The sequence below is a fragment of the Hemitrygon akajei genome, chromosome 32, assembly GCF_048418815.1.
Source record: "Hemitrygon akajei chromosome 32, sHemAka1.3, whole genome shotgun sequence".
Classification (NCBI taxonomy): domain Eukaryota; kingdom Metazoa; phylum Chordata; class Chondrichthyes; order Myliobatiformes; family Dasyatidae; genus Hemitrygon; species Hemitrygon akajei.
In genome coordinates, this window is record NC_133155.1 from 35,588,469 (window position 1) to 35,602,982 (window position 14,514).

General features: G+C 46.2%; 1 protein-coding gene across 6 annotated transcripts in view; it reads left to right on the forward strand.

Annotated features, from left to right (window-relative positions):
• Positions 1-14,514, forward strand: part of LOC140719810 (regulating synaptic membrane exocytosis protein 3-like) — a 387,400-nt gene that overhangs the window by 53,752 nt on the left and 319,134 nt on the right. For 2 of the 6 annotated variants that reach the window (XR_012097009.1, XM_073034708.1), the window contains exon 1: positions 13,941-14,071. The exons of 2 other annotated variants lie outside the window; for them this stretch is intronic. The gene's annotated coding sequence lies outside the window, so the exon portion shown is untranslated. Of the gene's footprint in view, positions 1-13,815; positions 13,920-13,940; positions 14,072-14,181; positions 14,272-14,514 lie in introns of those variants that run through there. 2 more of the 6 variants (XM_073034711.1, XM_073034714.1) reach the window with 2 other exon arrangements.

Here is a 14,514-nt window from a genome sequence, read left to right on the forward strand (position 1 = left end):
TGACTCTGCTTTCTTAGAAGTTTGCACAGATTTGGCATGCCATCTAAAACTTCAGCAAGCTTCTACAGATGCACAGTGGAGAGTATCCCGACTGGTTGCATCACAGCCTGCTGCAAGGGCCGTGAATGAAAATGTCTATGAAAAGTAGTGACTGAAGCTCAGCCCGTCACAAGAAAAGCCCTTCCCACCACTGAGCACATCTACAAGGAGCACCCCCACAAGAATTCAGCATCCATCATCAAGGATGCCCAACATCCAGGCCATGCACTCTTCTCAGTGCTGCCAGCAGAAGGAGGTACAAGTGCCTTAGGACCAAAAACCACCACGTTCAGGAACAATTATTACCCAACCATCAGGCTCCTGAACCAGGTGGATAACTTCACTCACCTCAACACTGAACTGTTCTACAACCTGTGGACTCTGCAACTCACCTTCTCAGTGTTATTTTTTATTATTATTTGTGTTTGTATTTTTTGTATTTGCACAGTCTTTCTTTTGCACAAAGAAAATCTACACACAAACATTGTTTTATTTGTGAAGTTTTTCTTTGTATCTTCTGTGAATGGCTGCAAGAAAATGAGCCTCAGGATAGTATACAGATTGCAAACTCAGAATAACTGGGACCTGTGCAGCGCTGGATTAGAGACTTTGCTGAGTCACAAGTGGTTAGGTTAGGATTCAGACCCACTTGACGATCAGCTCACCTGTGGAAGAGCTGATGTTATACAAGTCACACGTGCTCTTCGCACACACACCACCGTCAGGCTTTTCAGAACCTCCACCTTCCCTTGTACAGATAACGTACGGTGTTTGCGCTTTACGCCACGCGAAGCACTTCCTTCATTCAGTGACCGGGGCCAGATAAGCACAGGTTTTAAAAACACAGAGGAACAACTTGCTTCGTTTTAAGACCGTGTCAACAGCTGATTCTGCTAACGGTGACAGGATGGAGTGGCGACACGGGAAATGTGAAATTAGGCTGGCAAAAATGATGCCTGAACCAGCAGTGGGACCGGATTACTGATTGCTGGATTTGAGGTGGTTAACCTGTATATGGTGATAATAAACTTACTTTGAACATCAGTGCTCCTGAGGACCCTGTCAATCACTCTATACTTTCCTCTTGCATTTGAACTCCCTAAACGCAAGATCTCAATATCTGGAATAAGCTTCATCTACCGCTTCCCCTCCCAAATTTCCAACTGGTATATATTCTGCTGAGTCCTTTGACAATCTTCCTCACTATCGACAGTTCCACCAGTTTTTGTGCTCAGAATCAGGTTATTATCACCGGCATGTGACGTGAAATTTGTTAACTTAGCAGCAGCAGTTCAATGCAATACATAATCTAGCAGAGAGAGAAAAAAAAATTAAAATATTAGATAAACAAGTAAATCAATTACAGTACACATATATTGAATAGATTCTTACCTACCTGATGGTAACAGTGAGAAAAGGACATGCCCTGGGTGCTGGGGGTCCTTAATAATGGACGCTGCCTTTCTGAGACACCGCTCCCTGAAGATGTCCTGGGTACTTTGTAGGTTAATACCCAAGATGGAGTCGACTAAATTTACAACCCTCTGCAGCTTCTTTCGGTCCTGTGCAGTTGCACCCCCCCCCCCCCCCCGCCATATCAGACAGTGTTGCAGCCTGTCAGAATGCTCTTCACTTGCTAATCAGACCACTTACATTGTAATCCAGATCATTTATCTATATCACAACAACAGAGGTCTCAGCATTTACCCTTGCTGAACACCGCTGGTCACAGACCTCCTGTCATAATAACACTTTTCTACCATGACCCCCCAACCTTGTCTCCAACCTTCGCTGTGGATGCCATATGACATCATTCCACCAGTTGAACGTGAGAAACCTTACCAAGCGTATTACTAAAGCATGTAGACACCATCCCCTGCCCTATTCCCATTAATCGTCTCCATTATCTCCTCTTAAAAACTCAGTCAGATGTGTAAGACAATGATATCCTAACTCCATGAATGCATTTGGTTTTTACCCTGTGAGCTTTCTTCTGCCATCTCCCCACCTTCTCTGCTTCAAAAAATTAACTTACTTTTTTTTCCCCCGTCACCCTATTAATGTAACAGTTTTTCTTTCCTTACACACTGTGTGATTTGGCGGTTTCTCCAAATTTTCTCTTCTATTTCAGATTTCCAGATTTTCTTTTTTTTTGCAGTTTCTTTGCTTGATGCCCCTATACTGATCAATAAGAGAAATAACAGGAGAGAGCTGATAGGTATTGTTCAATTAAACAGTAACAGGAGAGAGCTGACACAGATACTGGTCAATTGACAGCAGTGAAGTATTAAAGGTTTTCCACATGGAACCCACGGGTACCCTTGGATCTGTATGTACTACCTGCCTCAACTTAAAAAAAGTTACACACCTACATTAACCCCATCAATTTTATATATATATCAGCCATTAATTTTTTATATTTTCAGTATTAGCAGAGTATATAAGGCTTTGGAGATAGTGCACAGGAAATTCACTAGATTGTTTCCGGAGATGAGGGGGTTTAGACTATGAAGAGAGATTGAATCCCCCGTGATAACACTTGCTGGAATTCAGAAGAATAAGAGGGGATCTTATAGAAATGTATGAAATTATGTAAGGGATAAGATGGGAGCACCAGCTGTTTTCACTGTTAGGTGAGAATAAACAAGACGTCAGGATTCGGCAGGGAATAAATTCAGGACAGAGATGAGGAGAAACTGCTTTTCCACAGGGTAGAGAATCTACTGAGTACTCTGCCTATGGAAGCAGTAGATGATACCTGACTAAATCTGTTTAAGGTAAGAGTTAGATATATCTTTGGATAGTAGGGGAGTTGAAAGATATGGGGAAAAGGCAGGTAGGTGCAGCTGAGCCCATGGCCAGATCAGCTAAGATCTTGTTAAATGGAGGAGCCAGGTGGCGTACTCCTGCTCTTATTTCTTATTAAACAATCAGTTATTTGCAGAGTTATACTGTATATATTAAATTGTCAACACGGAAGACTGCAGATGCTGATACCTGGAGCAACACACAAAACATGCACATGGACGGAAATGGACAGTGAATGCAACACACAAAATATGCATATGGACGGAAATGGACAGTGAATGCAACACACAAAACATGCACATGGACGGAAATGGACAGTGAATGCAACACACAAAACATGCACATGGACGGAAATGGACAGTGAATGCAACACACAAAACATGCACATGGACGGAAATGGACAGTGAATGCAACACACAAAACATGCACACGGACGGAAATGGACAGTGAATGCAACACACAAAACATGCATATGGACGGAAATGGACAGTGAAAGTTTTGGGTCAAGATCCTCCATCTGCATCGAAATGTCAACTGTCCTTTTCCCTCCATAGATGCTGCCTGACCCTCTGAGTTTCACCAACATCTTGTATATTTAAAAAACTGTTGGATTTAACCAGATATGAATCTTATTCATTCATACACATTTTTTCCAACTACAACCTCTATAGTAAACTGAATATCCCCATGGTACCCATTCCAGGTAGAGACAATTCTTATAAATCACTTCTCCAAAAAAAGCTTCTTGCTTAACTAATCTCACCTCCTGAAAAACAATTGTCAACTCAGTTATAAATAACTACAAATATATTATATTTTATACTTGCCGAACACTTACAGTAGCGCTAATTTAACACATCCTGTTAATACTTGCTATCTACTGTAAGAGTCACAGCTATGCATTTTTCAGCATATCACCAAATACAATACCAAAGTACAAAGTAAATTTATTGTCAAACTACATATATGTTACCATATTTAACCCTGAGATTCATTTTCTTGCGGGCATACTCAGTAAGTCCAAGAAACACAACAGCATCAATGAAAAACCACATCCAACAGGGCAGGCCAACAACTAACGTGCAAAAGACAGCAAACTGTAAAGACAAAAGAAAAATAGAAATAATAATAATAAATAGATAAGCAATAAATATCGAGAATATGAGTTGAAGAGCCAGTGAAAGTGAGTCTGTAAGTTGTGGGAACAGTTCAGTGAGGAGGCAAGTGAAGTTGAGTGAAGTTATCTCTTTTAGTTCATGAGCCAAACAGTTGAGCCATAATAACTCATCCTGAACCCAGTTTACCTGGTGGTGTGGGTCCTGAGGCTCCTGTACCTTCTTCCTGATGGCAGCAATGAGAAGAGAGCATGTCCTGGGTGGTGGGAGTCCCTGATGATGGGTACTGTTTTCCTGTGACAGCATTCCATGTAGATGTGCTCAATGCCGGGAAGGACTTTAGCTGTAATGGACTGGCCTGTGTCCATTACTTTTTGAAGGATCTTCCATTTAAGGGCAATGGTGTTTCCATATGAGGCCGTGATGCAACCAGACAATATACTCTACTTTATAGAAGTTTGTCAAAGTTTCAGATCACATGCTGAACCTTCACAAACTTCTAAGGAAGTAGAAGCATTGCTGTGCTTTCTTTATAACTGTGTTGGGCCCAGGACAAATTCTCTCAAAGAATAACACTGAGGAATTCTAAGTTGCTGACCTTCTCCACTTCTGATCCCCATGGACCTCTGATTCCTTCCTCCTGTAGTTAATAATCAGTTTTGCTGACACTGAGTGAGTTGTTGTGGTGACACCACTCAGTCAGATTGTCGCTCTCCTTCCTATATGCTGATTTTCACCACCTTTGATTCAGCTTATGGCAGAGGAGCCATCAGCAAACGTTAATATGGTGTTGAAGCTGTGCTAAGCCACAGAGGTATAAGTTTAAAGCGATAGAGCAGGGGTCTAAGTGCATAGCCTTGCTGTGCTGATAGAGATGATTTTGTCAATCTGAACCGACTGGGGTTTCCAAGTGAGGAAGTCAAGCATCCATTTGCACAAGGAGTTATTGACTAAGGTCTTGGAGCCTATTGCTTAGTTCGAGGAGATGATATTACTGATTGCCAAGCTGTAGTCAATAAAGAGCATCCTGAATTATGCATCATTGCTGTCCAAATGTTCCCAGGTTGAGTGAAGAGCCAATGAAATGGCATCTGCTGTGAACCTATTGTGCTGGCAGGCAAATTGTTGCAAATCCAAGTCGCCTCTCAGGCAGGAGGTGACGTGTTTCATTACCAATCTCTCAAAACACAGCTTCACTGTGGATGTAAGTGCTACTGGACAGTAGTCATGAGGCAGTTACCACTTCCTTCTTACCGGACTAACTGAAGCCTGCTTGAGGCAGGTGGGTATCTCAGAATGCCAAAGTGAGATGTTAAAGATATTTGTGGACACTTCAGCCAATTAAGCACCACAGAACCTTAGTACACATACAGTTACCACTTCTAGGCCAGCCGCTTTCTGTAGGTTCACCCTCTAGAAGGATGCTCTCATATTGGCCTCAGAGACTGAAATAACAGGGTCATTGGAGGCTGCGAGAGTTTGTGAAGGTTCCTCCATGTTTTGATGGTCAAAGGGAGCAAGTACTCTGTTCGGTCTTCAGTACTCGGCCAGGTATTCTGTCCGGTCTTCAGTACTCCGCCAGGTACTCTGTCCGGTCTTCAGTACTCGGCCAGGTATTCTGTCCGGTCTTCAGTACTCGGCCAGGTACTCTGTCCGGTCTTCTGTACTCTGTCCTCTGTCCGGCCTTGGTAAGAGTGCGGTCAGTGAGTGAGGGTGTGGTCAGTGAGTGAGGGGTGGGTTACTGGGTGAGGGTGTGGTCAGTGGGTGAAGGTGTGGATCAATGTGTGAGGGTGTGGTCAGTGAGTGAGGGGTGGGTTACTGGGTGAGGGTGTGGTCAGTGGGTGAGGAGTTGATTACTGGGTGAGGGTGTGGTCAGTGGGTGAAGGTGTGGATCAGTGTGTGAGGGTGTGGTATTGTGTGAGGGTGTGGTCAGTGGGTGAGGGGTGGGTTACTGGGTGAGGGTGTGGTCAGTGGGTGAAGGTGTGGATCAGTGTGTGAGGGTGTGGTATTGTGTGAGTGTGTGGTCAGTGAGTGAGGGGTGGGTTACTGGGTAAGTGTGTGGTCAATGGGTGAGGAGGTGGGTTACTGGGTAAGGATGTGTTCAGTGAGTGAGGAGTTGATTACTGGGTGAGGGTGTGGTCAGTGGGTGAAGGTGTGGATCAGTGTGTGAGGGTGTGGTATTGTGTGAGGGTGTGGTCAGTGAGTGAGGGGTGGGTTACTGGGTGAGGGTGTGGTCAGTGGGTGAAGGTGTGGATCAGTGTGTGAGGGTGTGGTATTGTGTGAGGGTGTGGTCAGTGGGTGAGGGGTGGGTTACTGGGTGAGGGTGTGGTCAGTGGGTGAAGGTGTGGATCAGTGTGTGAGGGTGTGGTATTGTGTGAGGGTGTGGTCAGTGAGTGAGGGGTGGGTTACTGGGTGAGGGTGTGGTCAGTGGGTGAAGGTGTGGATCAGTGTGTGAGGGTGTGGTCAGTGGGTGAGGGGTGGGTTACTGGGTGAGGGTGTGGTCAGTGGGTGAGGGGTGGGTTACAGGGTGAGGGTGTGGTCAGTGGGTGAAGGTGTGGATCAGTGTGTGAGGGTGTGGTATTGTGTGAGGGTGTGGTCAGTGAGTGAGGGGTGGGTTACTGGGTGAGGGTGTGGTCAGTGGGTGAAGGTGTGGATCAGTGTGTGAGGGTGTGGTCAGTGAGTGAGGGGTGGGTTACTGGGTGAGGGTGTGGTCAGTGGGTGAAGGTGTGGATCAGTGTGTGAGGGTGTGGTCAGTGAGTGAGGGGTGGGTTACTGGGTGAGGGTGTGGTCCGTGGGTGAAGGTATGGATCAGTGTGTGAGGGGGTGGTCAGTGAGTGAGGGGTGGGTTACTGGGTAAGTGAGTGAGGATGTGGATCAGTGTGGTGATCATCAAACATTGTGGGACACCACAAGCACAGGAATCCAATCACAAAAGCAACCCTCCACCAACACACTCTGTCTCCTATTTTCAAGCCAGTGTTTGATCCAGTTTACTAACTTGCCCTGAGTTCCCTGGGTACCAGAGTTTTGAATTAACACCACAGTTTGGAACCTTGTCAAAGGCCTTACTAGAGTCTAGGTAAAACACACCTACTGCCATGACCTCATTGATTCTCTTTGTTACCCATTCAAACAACTCAATAAATTTAATACGTGTCCCATCACACTCCTCTTCAGGAGCACGATTCGACATATTGTACATGTTTTCAGTCCATTGTTCCCAACTGTTGGGCGTGGTCCAGTGGGATCTTTTCAGCATCTGGACTGTGGTATCTGGGGAATCAGCAACTGACCTCATACTCACCTCGTGAAGAGAAGCTCATCCATTGACCTCCACCTACTGACATCACTTAACGATCTACGCTCAACCACTGACCTGCACCTTCAGCCGCTAACGCACAAACCCACCCACTAACCCAGCTCCCTCTGGTGAAGTCTATTCTATTCCAATGTTCTTTATGTCTTCCTTGCTCTTGTTCTCGTGCCTCTATTTATATTGTTGAGGACCCCACAGTCTTTTTAACCACCTTGCTCTACCTCTTCCAGTAAACTGTGCACTTGTACCCCTCTTGGGATCGTCTCCTCTCATTTACTTTGGCTCTTCTCATTTTGCCCTCCTAAGTGCACCACATCAGATTTCTCAGGATTAAGTTCATTTGGCACAAAGAAATGCTGCAGATGCTGGAAATCCAAAGCAACGCGTTCAACGTATTGGAGGAACTCAGCAGGTCAGGCGCTGTCTATGGAACAGTCAATGTTCTGGGTCATGACCCTTCTTCAGGACTGGAAAGGAAATGGGAAGATGCCAGAATAAAAAAGGTGGGAGGAGGGGAAGGAGGATAGCTAGATGGTGATAGATAAAACCAGGTGGATAGGAAAGGTAATGAGCTGGAGAGGATAGGAGAGAAGAGTGGACTGTAGGAGAAAGGGAAGGGGGAGGGAACCCAGGGGGGAGGTGATAGGCAGGTGAGAAGAGGTAAGAGGCCAGAGTGGGGAATAGAAGAAGAGGGCGGGGAGAGAATTATTTTTTTTTTGGGACCAGAAAGAGAAATCGACATTCACGCCATCAGGTTGGAGGTTAGTCAGACAGAATACGAGACCGTAAGACTTAGGAGCAGAATTAGCCTATTTGGCCCATCGAGTTTGCTCCACCATTTCATCATGGCTGATCTAATTTTCCTCTCAGCCTCAATCCTCATGTAACATCTCATGCCCTGACTAATCAAGAATCTATCAACCTCTGCCTCAAATGTAAGTCTTAGACTCCACAGCTGCCTGCAGCAATAAACTCCATTCTCCGGCTGAAGAAATTCCTCCTCACCTCAATGCCCTCTATCCTGAGGCAGTGTCCTCTGGTCTTAGACTCCCCCACCATAAGAAACATCCTCTCCACATCCACTCTGTCATGGCCTTTCAACATTCAAAAAGTTTCAATGAGGAACCTATTCTGAATTCTGAATTCCAGTGAGTACAGGCCCAAAGCATCAAACACTCCTCATATGATATGCTTTTCAATTCTGGAATCAATTTTGTGAACCTCATTTGAACCCTCTTCAATGTCAGCACAGCCTTTCATAGATAAGGGGCCCAAAACTGCTCACAATACTCCAAGTCAGGCCTCACCAGTGCCTTAAAAAGCCTCATAAAGCCTCAAAGTTACTTCCTTGCTTTTATATTCTAGTCCTCTTGAAATGAATGCTTTCGTATTTGCCTTCCTCACCACAGACTCAACCTCCAAATTAACCTTTAAGGAATCTTGCACAAGGACTCCTAAATCCCTTTGCATATCAGTTTTCTTTAAATTTTCTCTCCATTTAGAACATTTAGAAAATAGTCTGTGGTTTTATTTATTCTACAAAAATCAATGACCCTACACTTCCCAACACTGTACCCCATCTGCCACTTCTTTGCATTTTCTCCTAATTTGTCCAAGTCCTTCTACACCCTCTCTGCTTCCTCACCATTACCTGCCCCTCCAGCTATCTTTGTACCATCTACAAACATGGCCAAAAGGCCATCAATTCTGTCATTCAAGTCATTGACCTATAATGTAAAAGGAAGCAGACTCAACACAGACCCCTGTGGAACACTGCTAGTCACCAGCAGCCAACCAGAAAAGGCTTCCTTTGTTTCCACTCTTTGCCTCTTGACAGTCAGCCAATGCTCTATCCATGCCAGGATTTTTTCCTGTAATACCATGGGCTCTCAACCTGTTAAGAGTTAAGGTGTTGCACCTTGTCAAAGGCCTTCTGGAAATCCAAGTACACAACATCCATTGATTCTCCTTTGTCTGTCCTGCTTGTTATTTCTTCAAAGAATTCCAACAGATTTGTCAGGCAAGATTTTCCCTTAAGGAAACCGTTGGTGATTATGACCTATTTTATCGTGTGCCTCCAAATATCCCAAAACCACATCTTTAAGAATCGACTCCAACATCTTTCCAGCCACTGAGGTAAGACTAACTTGCCTATAATTTCCTTTCTTCTGAGGTAGAAGCAAACAGTGTGGAGAAAGGGAACTATGGGTTCGATGGCAGTGGACGGAAACTTTCCAGATTCGATTAGATCAGTTATAGTGTTGGAGAGAGTTTTCTGATGGTCCAGAATGGGGTCCTCTTCAAGTGGTAGGTATGAGGAGGGGTCTGAGAGTTGCCACCTGGTCTCAGCAAGGTAGGGGTCAATCCACCACACTACAACAGCCTCCTTTGTCTGCCGGTTTGACAATAGGGTTGGAAGTTTCATTGACCCATTTGCACCAGTGTCTACATCTCCTCGATGTTTATTGATGCTCCTCTCACATCTTGGTAAGTGTAGGGTTTCTGACCACTGAGTGTCAGTGGTGTAGCAGCTAGTGCTGCTGCCTCAACCTGTCCACAGTTCAGACCGACACTGGACTCGGGTGCTAAGCGTTTCCTCTGGGTGCTCCACCTTCCCCCCATATTTGAAAGACATACTGGTAGGTTTATCAGCTGCTGAACTTACACTGTAGTGTAGGCTTACAGTTGAGAGGACCAAAGAGAAGCTATGGGCACGAGTGAGACAAAATTCATTGGAAAAGTTTAGGAACACAATGAGAGGAGAAACGGGACTGCTCTCTGGAAGCTGGCAGGAAACTGATGGACCAAATGGCCTCCTTCCATGCTCCCTGGGGAATTCCACTTTAGTGTTGAATTACAGTAGAGCCTCGCTGTACTCAACCTATGCTGGTCTAGACACTTCTATTCCACGGCCTTCAACCATGATGACACCTTAACTGTCAGACAGCACTTGGAAGACCACACTTTGTACATTGTCTGTCTTTTCCATATCAACTCTCTCTCTCTCTCTCATATCAATAAAAAAAACTCCATTAAGATAGCTAGAAGTGATTTTACCTGAACAAATCTGTGCTGGTAATAATCAATCCACACTTGTCCCTGATTATGTTTCATGGATGTATCCCACACTGAAGTTGACCTAGAAACAAGAGAAATGAAGATTGAAAATATCCGACAGAAGCAACACTTTGTCGAGAATCCACCGAAGTAGCTGTATCCACTTCTCCTGCGTTGGTCTTTTGGGTCTGTGGGTTCTGAGGTGATTCGTGTGGTCAGTGGGAATCACAGACTCTGCCACAAGTGAGGCCTAAGCTCTTTACCTGGTGGCCAGGGGGCATTTTAGTCACTCTTCCTGTCACTTTGATAGGGTTTTTCCTGTGCTCTGTGCTCCTGGTGCATGGTCTTGAGCGTCTCAATGTCATTCAGCTCCATTTTGAGACAGCAAGGACCAAGGATTTTTACATGTCAGTGGGAATTTTCAAAACTTTCAGATTCAGGTCCCGATCCATGTACTTATTACATGTACATCTAAAATACTGAAATGTCTCATTTGTGTTAACAACCGATAGAACCTGAGGATGTACTGGGGGCAGCCCACAAGCATCACCACAAACTCCGGCATCAACACAGCATGCCCACCATGCTTGGCAGAACAACACAGAACACAACAAGCAACAAAACAAGATCAAAACAAGCCCCTTTCCTTCCTGCCACACCCCTGCCCCCACTCACTCACTCACTCAAGCACTGGATAGGCATCATTGCCTCCAGCGGACGCATGAACTCGCAGACAAAGGGCATCTGACTTCCCCAGCGGACTCTCAGTCTCGTAGATCCAGGGCTTCAGCCATCCGGCTTCGACTTCCGGGCTCCTATCTTTGAAGGAAGCTTTGGATTTTTTCTTCCAGCAATCTGCTAATGCCTCAACTTGACAGAGACTGGGATGTAGTGTTTCTTTCAGGTTCTAAGTATTTGAGAAATGTCTCTGGAGGCATGGACATGTTGGCCTGGAAGAGACTAATGTTGGTTCATTTACCCTTTCAGTGGCTTGGAGCATTTAATGGAGGAAGGAGTCAAAATCAAAGTCAAAGCCAAGTTTACAGTCATCTGCGTAAGGTGCGATGAAAAACTTGCTGCAGCATCACAGGCATGTGGCATTATATAAGCAACATTCACAAGAAAAATATAAACACTTTTTTTCAAAGAAAGAAAACATTGAGAACAAACATATGAATTTACTTTAGTACAAAGTAATCGAAGTGGTCAGTGTTGTTAAAGTGCATTGATCAGTGTTCAAAAACCAAATGGTTGAAGGTGGCTGTGTTTGAACCAGATGCATTGGGACTTCAGGCTTCCACACCTCCTGCCCGATGGTAGCTGTGAGAAGATGGCATGGCCCAGGTGGTGGGCATCTCTGATGACAGATGTTGCCTTCTTGAGCCAGGTGTCATGTAGATACTCCCAATGGTGGAGAATGACATACCAATGATGTATTGGGCTGTATCTAGAACTCTCTGCAGTCTCTTACATTTTTGAGCATTTTAATTGATGCAGATACAGTATATTCACCAGTGGACTGAACATACTATGTCAATACAGGAGGGCAGTGGTCACTGTGGCACAGCACCAGTGGGTACAGAATGGTGTCAACCAAGGCTGTGTCATTGGTCCGACAATTTACACAAGCTTTCTTGTGGTAGTGCAGCATCTCGTGAGAGTGGAGCTAATCTATAAATGTTCATTTTACACAGCAATGTTTCAGACCCTAACTTCCCCTCACTTTATTCATCTTACCCTTAACATCTGAAAACAGAAGTCCTCTATGCTCCTTCACCCTAACACCATTGCAACACCAACTTCAGATATTAAAGGTTCAAGACAAGATCCTGGAAAAAAGACATGGACAATGCCAAGACCCACCTCTCTGCAAAGACAGAGATCTCAGATGAAATTCCATGCACGAGAGCTACCTATGGTTCTCTGCACAGGAAGGATTCATTCCGTCTGACAGGTCAGTACTGATCGATATCTACACATGGGGCTCTGGTGTGGCTGGACCCCAGAGTACTAATTACAGTTTTGGACATCCCATCACGGTAAGCAAGTTCAAAAAGGAGGCAGAGTTCAGGATGACAACCAGACTGATCCTAAAGCACCAAGGGATTTCCGGAAAGGCTGACGGAAGCTGAGAGATCAACTGACACCCAGTGCAATTATCATTGACTGTTCATGCAGTGTGTTTAAAACCACTAGCTTTGAAGAAGTCAGAACAACATTGGGTCAGCTCGGAGGTCGGAAGGGTTCTGGTTAAGGTCAGAGTTATTGCACCATGTCTGTATGGAGAGTGAGTATCTGAAGGGGCTGTTCTTCAAGTTCTGATTGCACTACAGTGGTGAACTCCTGATATATGGTCACCCAGCACTGGGGGGGAGGGGGGGGCTGGGTCAGTCACAGTGTTCTGCTTGTGTGCTTGCTCCTGGGCCTTACCAAGAAAGCCAATGCTAGGTCCAGTCAAGTGCTCCGCTTGAGCCAATTAATTGACCCTCTTAAGGGGTTGCATTCATACCCAAGTGAGCTTAGGGAGGGAGTATGTGGTCACTATGGGTATAGTGAGGAATTTCCTGGAATTGTGCCCCCCACCCCGGGGGAATTGAGTGTTTTATATTTAGTAGTAACCATATTTTAATTTGAAATTGTTGAACAGTCCCTGATGTTTGTATTTTGTAAGTGAATAAATCTGTAGTTTTCTAAGAATTTCACAGTATAGCAGGGTTGTTTTACGGGTCACTCACTACCTGAGTGACAGACTCGAGGTAAGGGTTGCCCTTTTACCAGGGAGGTGGGTGTCCTGGCTCTGCTAGTGCGCTGTCCAAACTGGGGAGAGTGATACCCCACGCCCCCGACTGCTGATAGAGCGGGAAGGTGCTGCAATGAAGCCCCCACCCCCAGCCTCCCCTCTCTGAGCAGCAGCGTTACCCTCAGTCCAGGTGCCACATTAGAACTACGGGACAGCCAGCTCCCATTGGCGTTAGCGCCTCGTCTCGCTGGCCTGACCGCAGAACGGTGGTGTCTGCTCGGTTGTGGGTGGGACGCTCCGGCCAAGCCGACACGGGGGTGAGAGGAAACTCGAAACGGCTTCTCCCAAATGAAGGCGGGACCGGGCCCGAAAGAGGAGCTGAACTCAAAGTAGGCTGGGTAGAATCGGAGGAGTACAGAGGGTTCCCGCTTGGTGGGACCAGCCCAGCACGAGTGGCTGGCGGGGTGGGAGACCACTGCAAACAGCTCATCACCCCGCCTGCCACCAGAACAACATCTCATCGGAAAATAGCACAGCGCGCCTGGCTGCAACTAATAATTAATTGCTCAGGCTACACAATCATTCTGTATTTATATTATCCTAGACCCATTTGAAAAACACACCCCGAGGGGGTTAATTTATTCCTGCACTAAACAGAGAAGCAATTAGAAAGACATTTTTATCCCGTTTTGTTTGGTACTTTCTACATGTTAATGACTGCTTTTGGTCTGTGTGCCCGCTGCTGAGCCTGGCGTGCGTGTCTTGTCATGGCTGTGGGTCGATTTTATTTTTAAACGCAGCGATGTTGAGCAGCGGCGGCTGTCGGTTCGGATAAGTGGGTCAGGTAGGTTACCATGGTGACGTTAGGGTCGCTTTCCATCCTCCAGTGTAGACAGCGAGAGCAGGCGAAGCCCCGGAGCAAGGATGGCCGCGACCGCGGGACCCTGCCGTGCCTGAAGCAGCCTCTGCCCGGCGGGTCGGACGGCCGGGCTCAGGGTGAGCACCCCCACACAGTGCGGGGAGGTGGGGAGCTGGGCGGAGGGAGTGGTCGAAGCCGATCCCGTCCCTCTCAGGACCACGCTGCCACAATTATCAGCGAGTTTATCCAATGCTCGGGCCATTAATAGCCTTTGGTTCTTGGGTTTTAGGCGGAATTTGCATTTTTCCCCTTTGAAAGGCGCCGGCAGACCTCCCGGGTAAGGCGTGCTCTCCCCCCATTCCTCGTTCCGTCCCGAGGGGATGCGCCGAATCCCGGGGCGGTGACCGTGATGGGCTGGCGGAGACGTGTGTGGTGGGAGGGAGCGATGTGTTTGTAAACAGGGCGTCGGCTCTTCTCACATCTCTTCAATTGTTGTCCTTTTTTCAGGACAGTGTAAACCGTTTCATAGAGTTATCGTCACCGGTCCTCCAGCCAATCCAGGAGGAATTTACAGCTTCCA